Source organism: Theropithecus gelada, chromosome 19 (assembly GCF_003255815.1).
Source record: "Theropithecus gelada isolate Dixy chromosome 19, Tgel_1.0, whole genome shotgun sequence".
Classification (NCBI taxonomy): Eukaryota; Metazoa; Chordata; class Mammalia; order Primates; family Cercopithecidae; genus Theropithecus; species Theropithecus gelada.
The window spans coordinates 25,424,876-25,437,922 of NC_037687.1; the positions used below are offsets into that span (position 1 = coordinate 25,424,876).

The 13,047-nt window shown below is 48.2% G+C and overlaps 1 protein-coding gene across 2 annotated transcripts in view; it reads left to right on the forward strand.

Annotated features, from left to right (window-relative positions):
- The first annotated feature begins 3,840 nt into the window (after nucleotides 1-3,840).
- Nucleotides 3,841-13,047, forward strand: part of ZNF114 (zinc finger protein 114) — a 22,414-nt gene continuing 13,207 nt past the window's right edge. The window contains exons 1-3 of one of the 2 annotated variants that reach the window (XM_025368310.1): nucleotides 3,841-3,960; nucleotides 5,101-5,305; nucleotides 5,574-5,679. The gene's annotated coding sequence lies outside the window, so the exon portion shown is untranslated. Of the gene's footprint in view, nucleotides 3,961-5,100; nucleotides 5,306-5,573; nucleotides 5,680-13,047 lie in introns of those variants that run through there. The other variant, XM_025368309.1, reaches the window with a different exon arrangement.

Below are 13,047 nucleotides of genomic sequence, written 5' to 3' on the forward strand. Positions count from 1 at the left end.
ACGGAGTCTCGCTCTGTCGCCCAGGCTGGAGTGCGGTGGCGCGATCTCGGCTCACTGCAAGCTCCACCTCCCGGGTTCACGCCATTCTCCCGCCTCAGCCTCCGAGTAGCTGGGACTACAGGCGCCCGCCACCACGCCCGGCTAGTTTTTTGTATTTTTAGTAGAGACGGGGTTTCACCATGTTAGCCAGGATGGTCTCGATCTCCTGACCTCGTGATCCACCCGCCTCCACCTCCCAAAGTGCTGGGATTACAGGCTTGAGCCACCGCGCCCGGCCTACTTTTTTTTTCTTTTCTTCTTTTTTTTGTTTTTGAGACGGAGTCTCACTCTGTCTCCAGGCTGGAGTGCAGTGGCACCATCTCGGCTCACTGCAACCTCCGCCTCCCGGGTTCAAGCAGTTCTTCTGCCTCGGCCTCCCCAGTAGCTGGGATTACAGGTATGCACCACCACGCCCAGCTCGTTTTTGTATTTTTAGTAGAGACAGGGTTTCACCATGTTGGCCAGGCTGGTCTTGAACTCCTGACCGCAGGTGATCCTCCTGCCTCAGCTTCCCAAAGTGCTGGGATTACAGGCGTAAGCCACCATGCCCAGCCATACATTTTACTTTGTAACACTACATACCATGGAATACTGTTCAGACTTTAAAAGGAATGAAATACTGATACACACATGCTTCACCACAGGTGAACTTGGAAAATATTGCGCAAAATTAAATACGCCAGACACAAAAAGGCAAAGGTTGAGTGATTCCACTTCTAGGAGATCCCTAGAACAGTCAAATTCCTAGACACAGAAAGTAGAACAGAGCTTACCAGGGACTGAGAGAAAAAGGGAATGGGGTGTGATTATTTAAAGGGAACAGAGTTTTAATTGGGAAAGATGACAAAGTTCTGGAGATGAATCGTGATGCTGGTTACACAGCGATGTGGCTGTACTTAATGCCACGGAAGCATACGCTTTAAAATGGTTCACATGGAAATTTTTGTGATGTATATTTTATCACCGTAAAAAAATGTAACTGGGGTAGGTATTAATCAATATTAGGCAATTTAAGCTTTATAGTAGAACTTCAGTACTAGAGTGAAGAAAGACAGTGCATAAAAAATAAATTACTTAGGCCAGGCGCGGTGGCCCCACACCTGTAATCCCAGCACTTTGGGAGGCTGAGGCAGGCGGATCACCTGAGGTCGGGAGTTCGAAGCCAGCCTGACCAACATGGAGAAACCCCGTCTCTACTAAAAACACAAAACTTAACCAGGTGTGGTGACACATACCTGTAATCCCAGCTACTCGGGAGGCTGAGGTGGGAGAATCGCTTGAACCCAGGAGGCGGAGGTTGTGGTGAGCCGAGATTGCTCCATTGCACTCCAGCCTAGGCAACAAGAGTGAAACTCCATCTCAAAATAAATAAATAAATAAATAATTTAATTGACCAGATAGGGATTCCCAGCCCTTCCTTCCTGGGGAACTGCAGGAGCTGGCTGGGCTGGGCTTAATCTTTCCTCCCAAAGAATCAAAAGAAAAAGAGATGCAGGCCGGGCGTGGTGGCTCACGCCAGTAATCCCAGTACTTTAGGAGGCTGAGGCGGGCGGATCACGAGGTCAGGAGATCGAGACCTCCTGGCTAACACAGTGAAACCCCGTCTCTACTGAAAATGCAAAAAAAAAATTAGCCGGGCGTGCTGGCGGGCACTTGTAGTCCCAGCTACTCCGGAGGCTGAGGCAGGAGAATGGCGTGAACCCAGGAGGTGGAGCTTGCAGTGAGCCAAGATCGCGCCACTGCACTCCAGCCTGGGCGACAGAGCGAGACTCCGTCTCAAAAAAAAAGAAAAAGAAAAGAAAAAGAGATGCAAATCAAGGCTTGCTGGGGACCCTCAAAAGAAACGAAAGGATGTAACTCGAGTAGAGGTTAAAGGTTTTATTCAGCTGATTTGCATCAGGGCACCTGAAGATCAAGCAACTCCCATTTAAGCAGAGTCAGGGTGGGAAACTGAGTCTGTGTCCTGGAGGTCTGGGTTTGGGCAGTCATTTTGGGTTTTGTTTGGTTTGGTTTGTTTGTTTTGAGATGGAATCTTGCTCTGTCACCCAACCTGGAGTGCAGTGGCGCGATCTCAGCTCAGTGCAACCTCCTCCTCCCAGGTTCAAACAATTCTCCTGCCTCAGCCTCTCGAGTAGCTGGGATTACAGGTATGCACCACCACGCCCAGCTCGTTTCTGTATTTTCAGTAGAGACAGGGTTTCGCCATGTTGGCCTTGAACGCCTCGCCTCAGGTGATCACCCACCTCAGCCTCCCAAAGTGCTGGGATTACAGGCGTGAGCTGCCGCGCCCGGCCAAGGCAGCAGTTTTAACTGCAACTTGCAGTTGGAGGTCTTTTCGTCTCCTTGGGAGGTTGTTGGTGCAATCCCAATAAAGGTATTTCTTTTCTTTTCTTTTTGGAAACAGGATCCTGCTGTGTCGCTCAGGCTGGAGTGCAGGGACATGATCACAGCTGACTGCAGCCTTGATCTCCCAGGCTCAACCAAACCTCCCACCTCAGCCTCCTGAGTAGCTGGAACTACAGGTGTGTGCCACCATGCCTGGCTAATTTTGTGTGTGTGTGTGTGAAGATGAGATCTCACTATGTTGTCCAGGCTGATCTCAAACTCCTGGGCTCAAGTAATCCTCCTGCCTTGGCCGCCTAAAGTGCTGGGAATTGTAGAGGTGACTCACCATGCCCAGCCAGAGCAGTATTTCTGAGAACAGTTTCTGAAAACTGTCTTGAATGGTTAAAATAAGAGAATGACCAAAGTATGATTTTTTTTTTTGAGACCGAGTCTCACTCTGTCGCCCAGGCTGGAGTGCAGTGGCACGATCTCAGCTCACTACAAGCTCCGCCTCCCGGGTTCACACCATTCTCCTGCCTCAGCCTCCCAAGTAACTGGGACTACAGGCACCTGCCACCATGCCTGGCTAATTTTTTGTATTTTTAGTAGAGACGGGGTTTTACCGTGTTAGCCAGGATGGTCTCGATCTCCTGACCTCGTGATCCGCCCACCTTGGCCTCCCAAAGTGCTGGGATTACAGGCGGTGAGCCACCACACCTGGCCAAAGTATGATTTCAGGAATACACTAGCAAGCAGTGTGGGTGTTTGGATGTGAGACTTGAGGAGAAACTGGAAAGCTGGCAGAGAGCAGCTCTGCCACAGCCTGAACTCTCCCTGTGTCTGTCCAAGTCTTTAGTATGTTTTGGAGTCCAGTAGTTGAGGCCAGTAATTCACATGTGTAGCTGGATAAAGCAAGATGATAATATTCTCACAGCGAGGGGGACTACACTCCATGTGTTTATCACAGCAAAACATATGTCACTCAGGTAGTAAATTACATAAGTGTTTAAAATCATTTCAGGCCAGGTGTGGTGACTCACACCTGTAATCCCGGCACTTTGGGAGGCCAAGGTCAGAGGATTGCTTAAGCCCAGTGTCAAGCCTCTGAGCTGAAACTCAGCCATTGTAACCCCTGTGACCTGCACATATATGTCCAGATGGCCTGCAGGAGCCAAGAAGTCTGGAGCGGCCAAAAAACCACAAAAGAAGTGAAACAGCCAGTTCCTGCCTTAACTGATTAACCCACCTGACAACATTCCACCACTATGACTCGTTCCTGTCCTGCCCCCACTGACCCGTCGGCCCTGTGACATTCTTCTCCTGGACAACGAGTCTCATGATCTCTCCACCATGTACCTTGTGACCCCCTCCCCTACTGACAACAGATAATTACCTTTAACTGTAACTTTCCACGGCCTACCCCAGCCCTGTAAAGCTGCCCCTCTCCTGTCTCCCTTCGCTGACTCTCTTTTCGGACTCAGCCCACTTGCACCCAAGTGAATAAACAGCCCTGTTGCTCACACAAAGCCTGTCTAGGTGGCCTTCTATACGGACACGCGTGACACCCAGGAGTTCAAGACTAGCCCGGGCAGCATAGTAAGTTCTCATCTCTAAAATAAAATAAATAAAATAAAATAGAATAAAATAAATGCCAGGTGTGCTTGTACGCACCTGTCTTCCCAGCTACTTGGGAGGTTGAAGTGTAGGATCGCTTGAGGCTGCAGTGAGCCAAGATTGCGCCACTGCACTCCAGCCTGAAGGACAAAGCAAGACCCTGTCTCAACGAAAAGATAAAAAGAATAAGAAAAGGAAAAAAATAAAGAAGGGAGGGAGGGAGGGGCAGAGAGGGAGAGAGGAAGGGGGGAAGAAAGAAAAGAAAGAAAAGGAGGAAAAGAAAGAAAGAGAAAGAAAAGAAGAAAAGAAAGGAAAGAAGAGAAAGAGAAAAGAAGAAAGAAAAAGAAAGAAAAAAGAAAGAAAAGAAAGAAAGAAAAAGAAAGAAGAGTAAGGGAGGGAGAAAGGAAGGAAGAGTGGGAGAGAAAGAGAAAGGAAAGAAGGAAGGAAGGGAGGGAAGAAGAGAGAAAGAAAGAAAAAAGAAAAAGGGAGGGAGGGAGAGAGAAAAGAAAGAAAGAGAGAGAGGAAGGAAGGAAGGAAGGAAGGAAGGAAGGAAGGAAGGAAGGAAAGGAAAGGAAAGGAAAGGAAAGGAAAGAAAGAAAAGAAAGGAAAAGAAAAGAAAAGAGAAAAGAAAAGAAAAAAGAAGGGCCGGGCGTGGCTCACGCCTGTAATCCCAACACTTTGGGAGGCTGAAGCGGGCGGATCACGAGGTCAGGAGACCCAGACCATCCTGGCTAACATGGTGAAACCCCGTCTCTACTAAAAATACAAAAAAGTAGCGGGCGAGGTGGCGGGCGCCTGTAGTCCCAGCTACTCGGGAGGCTGAGGCAGGAGAATGACGTGAACCTGGGAGGCGGAGCTTGCAGTGAGCCGAGATCGTGCCACTGCACTCCAGCCTGGGCGACAGAGGGAGACTCGATCTTAAAAAAATAAAAAAAGAAAAGAAAGAAAAGAAAGGAAGGAAGGAAGGAAGAAAGAAAAAAACATTTCAAGACTAGGTGACAGGAGCCTTGCGGTTTAGCCGCTAGTCAACGGATGGGGGTGGGGGTGGTAGCAAAAACATAAAAATGAGGACAACAGAGAAACCGGAGACCCCCCAAAGTGTCTGTTTCCGCCCTTTTACAGTACAGAGAAATAACAAACGCCTTCTTTCCTTGGGAAATGCAGGAAGCCAGCAAGCGGCCGGCGTCTCCGGAGCCCGCAAGGAGGCGCGTTGGCTGCGCAGACGGAGCGCTTCCAACCCGGAGCGCCTAGGAACGGTGGCGCGGGCGGAGGCGACAGCGAGGACCCAAGGCTGGGGTTTCCTGCTTGGATCAGGAGTGCCTGGGGAGTAAGTTCTACAGGAAATGTCAATCTACTGGCCGTGGGGGTCAGACTCTGGGGTCGGGGCGATCGGGTCCCCGGGCCGGGAGACGGGGCGGGCAGGCAGGAGTGCGGGCGCTGGGATCCCCTGCCTGCTCGGCTCCTCTCTCCTCCTGGTCCCTTACTCCGTCCATTTTGAGGAAGGGGTCAAGAAGCGGGTACAAAATGTCTGGGCAGGACGTATCTCTGTCGTCGGTCCTTCCTGGCGGACTCGTTAGGTTGATTTATTTTAACAGTTTGATCCTCATCCTGGTTCAGCTCCGAAACGCTCCTGGGCTGCGCGCGCTTTTGGGCTGCGCCACCCGCAGAGACATCTAGAAGCCGGAGCTAGTGGAAGTGGAAGTGTGCCTGAGTGTCCGTATTAAGGGCGGGACCGGGCCGGGGCCCAGGGACTTGGGAGTTGTTGTCTGCAAAAGCCTCATTGTCTCTACCCTTCCGGGAGGAAAGGAGAAGGCATGAATGACCCACGTGTTCAGCCCCCGAGCGCGCCCTTCACCTTGGCCCAGGGAGAAGGACGCTTCCCCCATGCCGTGTTGCAACCTTGCGAAAGCGCCTGTGCCCTGGCTTGGGCAGCAGAGAAGCCCGCATGCAGCGGTTGCAGGGGTTGTCTTCTTTGCATCCATGAAAGTATTGGAGCTGGCCGGGCGCGGTGGCTCACGCCTGTAATCCCAGCATTTTGTGGAGCGGAGGCGGGAGGATCACCTGAGGTCAGGAGTTCAAGACCAGCCTGGCCAACATGGTAAAACCCCGTCTCTACTAAAAATACCAAAATTGCCGGGCGCGGTGGCTCAAGCCTGTAATCCCAGCACTTTGGGAGGCCGAGATGGGCGGATCACGAGGTCAGGATATCGAGACCATCCTGGCTAACACGGTGAAACCCCGTCTCTACTAAGAAATACAAAAAATAGCCGGGCGAGGTGGCAGCGCCTGTAGTCCCAGCTACTCGGGAGGCTGAGGCCGGAGAATGGCGTGAACCCGGGAGGCGGAGCTTGCAGTGACCTGAGATCCGGCTACTGCACTCCAGCCTGGGCGACAGCGTGAGACTCCGTCTCAAAAAAAAAAAAAAAAATACCAAAATTAGCTGGGTGTGGTGGCGCGCGCCTGTAATCCCAGCTACTCAGGAGGCTGAGGCAGGAGAATCGCTTCTACCTGGGAGGTGGAGGTTGCAGTGAGCCTAGATCGTGCCACTGCACTGCAGCCTGGGTGACAGAGCAAGACTCCCTCTCAAAAAAAGTATTGGATTGGAGCCTGTTGTGACGAGTCCAGGCAGGGCCAGACGTGCAGGATGCACTGGTTTCCTAGAGAAAGAGCTTTGAGGGTTTGAGTTTGGTGTGCTGAGCATGTTCTTTTATGGGACCTCAGTAGAGGAAATGTATAAAAAGGACAAGCTGCAAGGAGAGTGGTGTGAAGGTGTCAGGATCAAACCCCACGGTCAGAACAAGATGCATTTTTTTTTCTTTTTTCTTTTTTTTTTTTTTTTTGAGACAGAGTCTCGCTCTGTCGCCCAGGCTGGAGTGCAGTGGCTGGATCTCAGCTCACTGCAAGCTCCACCTCCCGGGTTTACGCCATTCTCCTGCCTCAGCCTCCCGAGTAGCCAGGACTACAGGCGCCCGACACCTCGCCCGGCTAGTTTTTTTTTTGTATTTTTTAGTAGAGACGGGGTTTCACCATGTTAGCCAGGATGGTCTCCATCTCCTGACCTCGTGATCCGCCCGTCTCGGCCTCCCAAAGTGCTGGGATTACAGGCTTGAGCCACCGCGCCCGGCCTTTTATTTATTTATTTATTTTTTTAACTATTGTCCTGAGCTGATGTGTCTGAGATTACTAGGGACACAACCGGTGCTCCAATTGTATTGGGGAAAGGATGGAATTCAGGGAAACTGAATTGAAATAGACTGTTTTATCTTCTTAGGTAGGCTTAGAGCTGAGATGTGTGTAATGGGGTTATCATCAGGTCTGATTGTTTCCTTGGGAACTATAAAGTCAAGATAGATGTGGAATGTTGTGTCTTAAAACTCTTATCTACAGCTCAGCCCCTGAGTTGCATAGGCTTGCTTCTGTGTCAAAGTGACTTGGATCCCCCAGGCAACAGTGGGGCTTTTCATGTTTACCAATAGGATGTCAAAAGCAAAGGTTTTGATAAGCTGTGAATTTTAGAGAACAAAGTTTCTCAGGGAGCAAGAAAATAAGAAAAAGTAATAACCTCAAAGACAGGGCTTGTTATTAATATTTCCTTTAGACTGCTGCTGGCTTGATCGAGTCTGATACCTCCTCCTGATGCGTGGCAGGGCAGGTTTTCACATTATTTCACAATGAGAAGGTTGCAGTGTCATCCCTGGTTTGCCCAAGCATGCAATTGCTTTTTCTTTTTTTTTTTTTTTTTTTTTTGAGACGGAGTCTCACTCTGTCGCCCAGGCTAGAGTGCAGTGGCCGGATCTCAGCTCACTGCAAGCTCCGCCTCCCGGGTTCAAGCGATTCTTCTGCCATAGCCTCCCCAGTAGCTGGGATTACAGGGGTGCACCACCATGCCCAGCTAGTTTTTGCTGCTCGGGAGGCTGAGGTAGGAGAATCGCTTGAACCCAGGAGGCGGAGGCTGCATTGAGCCAAGATCACGCCACTGCACTCCAGCCTAGGCAACAGAGCAAAACTCTGTCTCAAATAATAATAATAATAATAAAATACTCAAAAGAAGAGTTGATTGATAATTTCTTTTTTTTTTTTTTTGTATAAAAGTGAATATTTACACTGAGGAAAGAAATCAAATAATCACAATGTTTTTTGGAAATTTTTGAGAAATAAAAAAGAAATACCCAAACCATCACAAAATCAAGAAAATTTGACATTGTTGGTTAGAGCTGCCCGGAAGATGTCTATACTGTATTTCTTCTATTTGATCATATACCCTTTGAGTACTCCTATTCGATAATGTCCTGTGGGGAATGTATATAAATATATATATGTGTGTGTGTGCATATGTATATGAATATATTCTCCACAACATATAAAAATATATCTATACATATATATACACACATATATTTATATATTTATATATGTGTGTGTATATACATTTTTTTTTTTTTTTGAGACGGAGTTTCACTCTTGTTGCCCAGGCTGGAGTTCAATGGCACGATGTCAGCTCACTGCAACCTCTGCCTCCCAGGTTCAAGCAATTCTCCTGCCTCAGCCTCCTAAGTAGCTGGGATTACAGGCATGCACCACCACACCCACCTAATTTTGTATTTTTAGTAAAGACGGGGTTTCTCCATGTTGGTCAGGCTGGTCTCGAACTCCTGACCTCAGATGATCCACCCGCCTCGGCCTCCCCAAGTGCTGGGATTACAGGCGTGAGCCACTGTGCCTGGTCAATATATGTGTATATACATTTTTATATGTGTATATATATAAATACATACACACACACATAAATATATACGCACATATATTTATGTGTGCGTGTATATTATATATAAATTCAGCTTTTTCTCATATGATTAATTGAATTTTTTAATTATTTATGGTTTAGAAAAGTTTTGAGTCCACAATTCATTGCTGACAGTGTCACGTAAATGTTTAGGTTTGTCCTCAAATTGAGGGAACTTGCCATCAAGTTTCTTTCAAATATCATGTGAGTCTTAGATTTTATGGCATTCTAACATTTTATGAACAAATGACTCACACTATATGAGTTGACCAGTCATTAAATGGTCATCAGATGTCACATTTGGAGCAGGAAGAGTTTTGGGGGTTTGTTTTTGTTTTGTTTTGTTTTGTTTAATAGAAACAAACCAATTTTGGGTTGTTTTTGTTGCTGTTTTGTTTTTTTTTTTAGATGGAGTGTTGCTCTTGTTGCCTCAGGCTGGAGTGCAGTGGCACCAACTTGGCTCACCGCAACCTCTGCCTCCCAGGTTCAAGTGATTCTCCTGCCTCAGCCTCCTGAGTAGCTGGGATTACAGGCATGTGCCACCACGCCCAGCTAATTTTTTCTATTTTTAGTAGAGACTGGGTTTCTCCATGTTGGCCAGGCTGGTCTCCAACTCCCGACCTCAGGTGATCCACCTGCCTCAGCCTCTCAAAGTGCTGGGATTACAGGCATGAGCCACCGCACTCAGCCTAGAGTTAGATTTCTTTAGGCAGGATGCAAACACATTGTGTGCGTTTCTCTTTCAGGGCTCACACCCTTGAACTCGCCTCCCTTTGTTCATGACATTAACTAGCTGGAGTCCGTGGGTGGTTAGAATAGCAGAACGTCCACGCCTGTGGATTTATATGGTTGTTCCTTGTGTTGTTGAAAGTTAGACCTGGCCAGGCATGGTGACTCATGCCTGTGATCCCAGCACTTTGGGAGGCTAAGGTGGGAGGATTGCTTGACCCCAGGAGGTCAAGGCTACAGTGAGCTCTAATCACACCACTGCACTCCAGCCAGGGCAGCAGAGTGAGAACCTGTCTCAAAAAAGAAAGAAGAAAGAAAGAAAGAGAGAGGGAAGGAAGGAAGGAAGGAAGGAAGGAAGGAAGGAAGGAAGGAAGGAAGGAAGGAAGGAGGGAAGGAGGGAAGGAGGGAGGGAGGGAGGGAGGGAGGGAAGGAAAGAGAGAGAGAAAGAAGGAAAGAAAGAAAGAAAAGAAAAGAAAGAGGGAGGGAGGAAGGGAGGGAGGGAGGGAGACAGAAACATCCTAGGTAGGTCGGGCGTAGTGGCTCTAATCCCAGCACTTTGGGAGGCCGAGACGGGAGGATTGCCTGAGGTCAGGAGTTTGAGACCAGCCTGGCCAACATGGTGAAGCCCTGTCTCTACTAAAAATAAATACAAAAGAAAAAAGAAAAAAAAAATAGCCAGGCGTGGTGGTGGGCACCCGTAGTCCCAGCTACTCGGGAGGCTGAGGCAGAAGAATCTCTTGAACCCAGGAGGCAGAAGTTGCAGTGAGCCAAGATGTGCCACTGCACTCCAGCCTGGGTGATAGAGCGAGACCTCGTCTCGAAAAATATATAATAACAAAGAAAAATTTAAACAAAATAAAAATGGAAGATACATCGTAGGTGGTGTGTTCATCACATCAGTGTAACTATAATGGCTCTTTGTCCCTGTACAAGTCAAGCTAAACATTGGTGGGCGGTTTCTGGAGGTGAGAGAGCCTCTTACCTCTTTTTTTTTTTTTTTTTTTTTTTTTGCTCTTGTTGCTCATGAAGTGAAATGGCACGATTTCAGTTCACCACAACCTCCGTCTCCCGGGTTCAAACGATTCTCCTGCCTCAGCCTCCCGAGTAGCTGGGATTACAGGCGTGCGCCACCACTCCTGGCTAATTTTGTATTTTTAGTAGAGACGAGGTTTCTCCATGTTGGTCAGGCTGGTCTCAAACTCCTGACCTCAGGTGATCCACCCACCTCAGCCTCCCAAAGTACTGGGATTACAGGCCTGGGCCACAGCGCCCACAGAGCCTTACCTCTTAAAGTTGCATCCCTTTATGCCCAGCAAGTTCTGAGTGACGCCTTCGTACCCTGCTAATGACTACCTCCCCTTTCCGTGTCCACTAAGTTGTCTTATTTCCTGAATTAGTTGTTTTATTAGGGTTGCAAAATGATGATTTTGGTTTTTGTTGTTGTTGTTGTTGTTGTTTTTGAGATAGGACCTCATTCTGTCACCCAGGCTGGAGTGCAGTGGTGCAATTATAGTTCACTGCGGCATCAACCTCCTGGGCTCAAATGATCTTCCCACCACAACCTCCTGAGTAGCTGAGACTGGAGGCGCACGCCAGCGTGCCCACTTAATTTGTAATTTTTTTGTAGAGACGGGGCCTTGCTATGTTGCCCAGGGCGGTATCAAAATCCTGAGCTTAAGTGATCCTCCTGCCTCAGCCTCCCAACATGCTGGAATTACAGATGTGAACCACCAAGCCCAGCCCAAAATGGTGATTTTTTTAAAACATTCAATTGTCCCATCTAAACATGTAGCTGGGGCCAGGCGCGGTGGCTCACGCCTGTAATCCCAGCACTTTGGGAGGTTGAGGCAGGCGGATCATCTGAGGTCAGGAGCTTAAGATAAGCCTGACCAACATAGTGAAACCCCATCTCTACTAAAAATACAAAAATTAACTGGGCATGGTGGCCCGAGCCTGTAATCTCAGCTACTCGGGAGGCTGAGGCAGCAGAATTGCTTGACCCCGGGAGGTGGAAGTTGCAGTGAGCTGAGATCATGCCACTGCACTCCAGCCTGGGTGACAGAATGAGACCCTGTCTCAAAAAAAAATTTTTTTTAAATATATATACGTATATATATTAGCTGGGCGTGGTGGCAGGCGCTTGCAGTCCCAGCTACTTGGGAAGTTGAGGCAGGAGAATCACTTGAACTCGGGAGGCTGCTGTGAGCCGAGATCTCCCCACTGCATTCCAACCTGGATGACAGAATGAGACCTTGTCTCAAAAAAATAAAAATAAAAAATAAATATGTAGCTGGAATTCTGTACAGTTTTCTGTCATCCGTAAGGCTATTCCATTTCTTTTCTTACTGGAAAGGCAAAGTAAAGGCTTAATTTTTCCTCTTTATTAACCAAGGCTTGTGGTGTTTTCCCCCTCTGGCTTTCTCTTTCTGGGTATCATTATGTGCCCAGGTATTTTTAGTGTTCAGTGTGTTTCCAGCCATTGCAATGATTCACTTTGTAGTTCAAATCGGGCCGCTGGGAGACCTTTCCGGCCGCTGTGCATCCTCCTAACGCGGTGTCGAGCAGCTCCCCTGCCATCTGGCACCGCAAGGCTCACACTGGAAATTTCCTGTTCCCGGACCAGCCATGTCTCCAAGGGTGTTCATCGCTTCCTGCTTGTTAATTCTACTAAGCATTTTCTATGAATAGACTGACCAGGGAGACGTGTGTGTGTGTGTTCATGATGATATGAAGCCTTTTCATCTTATATTTGAAACTTTTTCCTCTTACACTAAAAATCTGACTTCCCAGTAACATGAACACTTTTCATCTTATATTTGAAACTTCTTTTTTTTTTTGAGACAGAGTCTCGCTCTGTCACCCAGGCTGGGGTGTGCAGTGGTGCAATCTCAGCTCACTGCAACCTGCACCTCCCAGGTTCAACTGATTCTCCTGCCTCAGCCCCCCAAGTAGCTGGGATTACAAGTACCTGCCACCACGCCCAGCTAATGTTTGTATTTTTAGTAGAGATGGGGTTTCACCATGTTGGCCAGGATGGTCTCGAACTCCTGATCTCAAGTGATCCACCTGCCTCAGCCTCCCGGAGTTTTGGGTTACAGACGTGAGCCACCGCACCCAGCCCAATTCACCTTCTTAAAGGGTGCAATTCAATGGTTTTTAGTATATTCACAGACGTGTACATCCCGCAAATTTAGAACATTTCCATCACCCCCGAAAGAAGCCCTGTATCCTTCAGTGGTCGCCTCCCAGTCCCTCATCTCCCCCAGCCCTGGACAACCTCTGATCTACTTTCTGTCTGTGTAGATTCGCCTATTCTGGACATTTTGTTTTCAATGGAGTCATACACTGTTGTCTTCTGTGTCTGGCTTCGTTCACTTGGCATCCTGTTTTCAGAGCTCACCCGTGTTGTAGTGTGTGTCAGTGTCTCAGTCCGTTTTATGGCTGGATAATATTCCATGGTGCGGATAGACCACGTTTGCTTTCTTTGTTCATCCATTGATCAATATTAGGTTGTTTCTACTTTGGACTGTAATGAATACCGCTATGGGCCAGGTGTG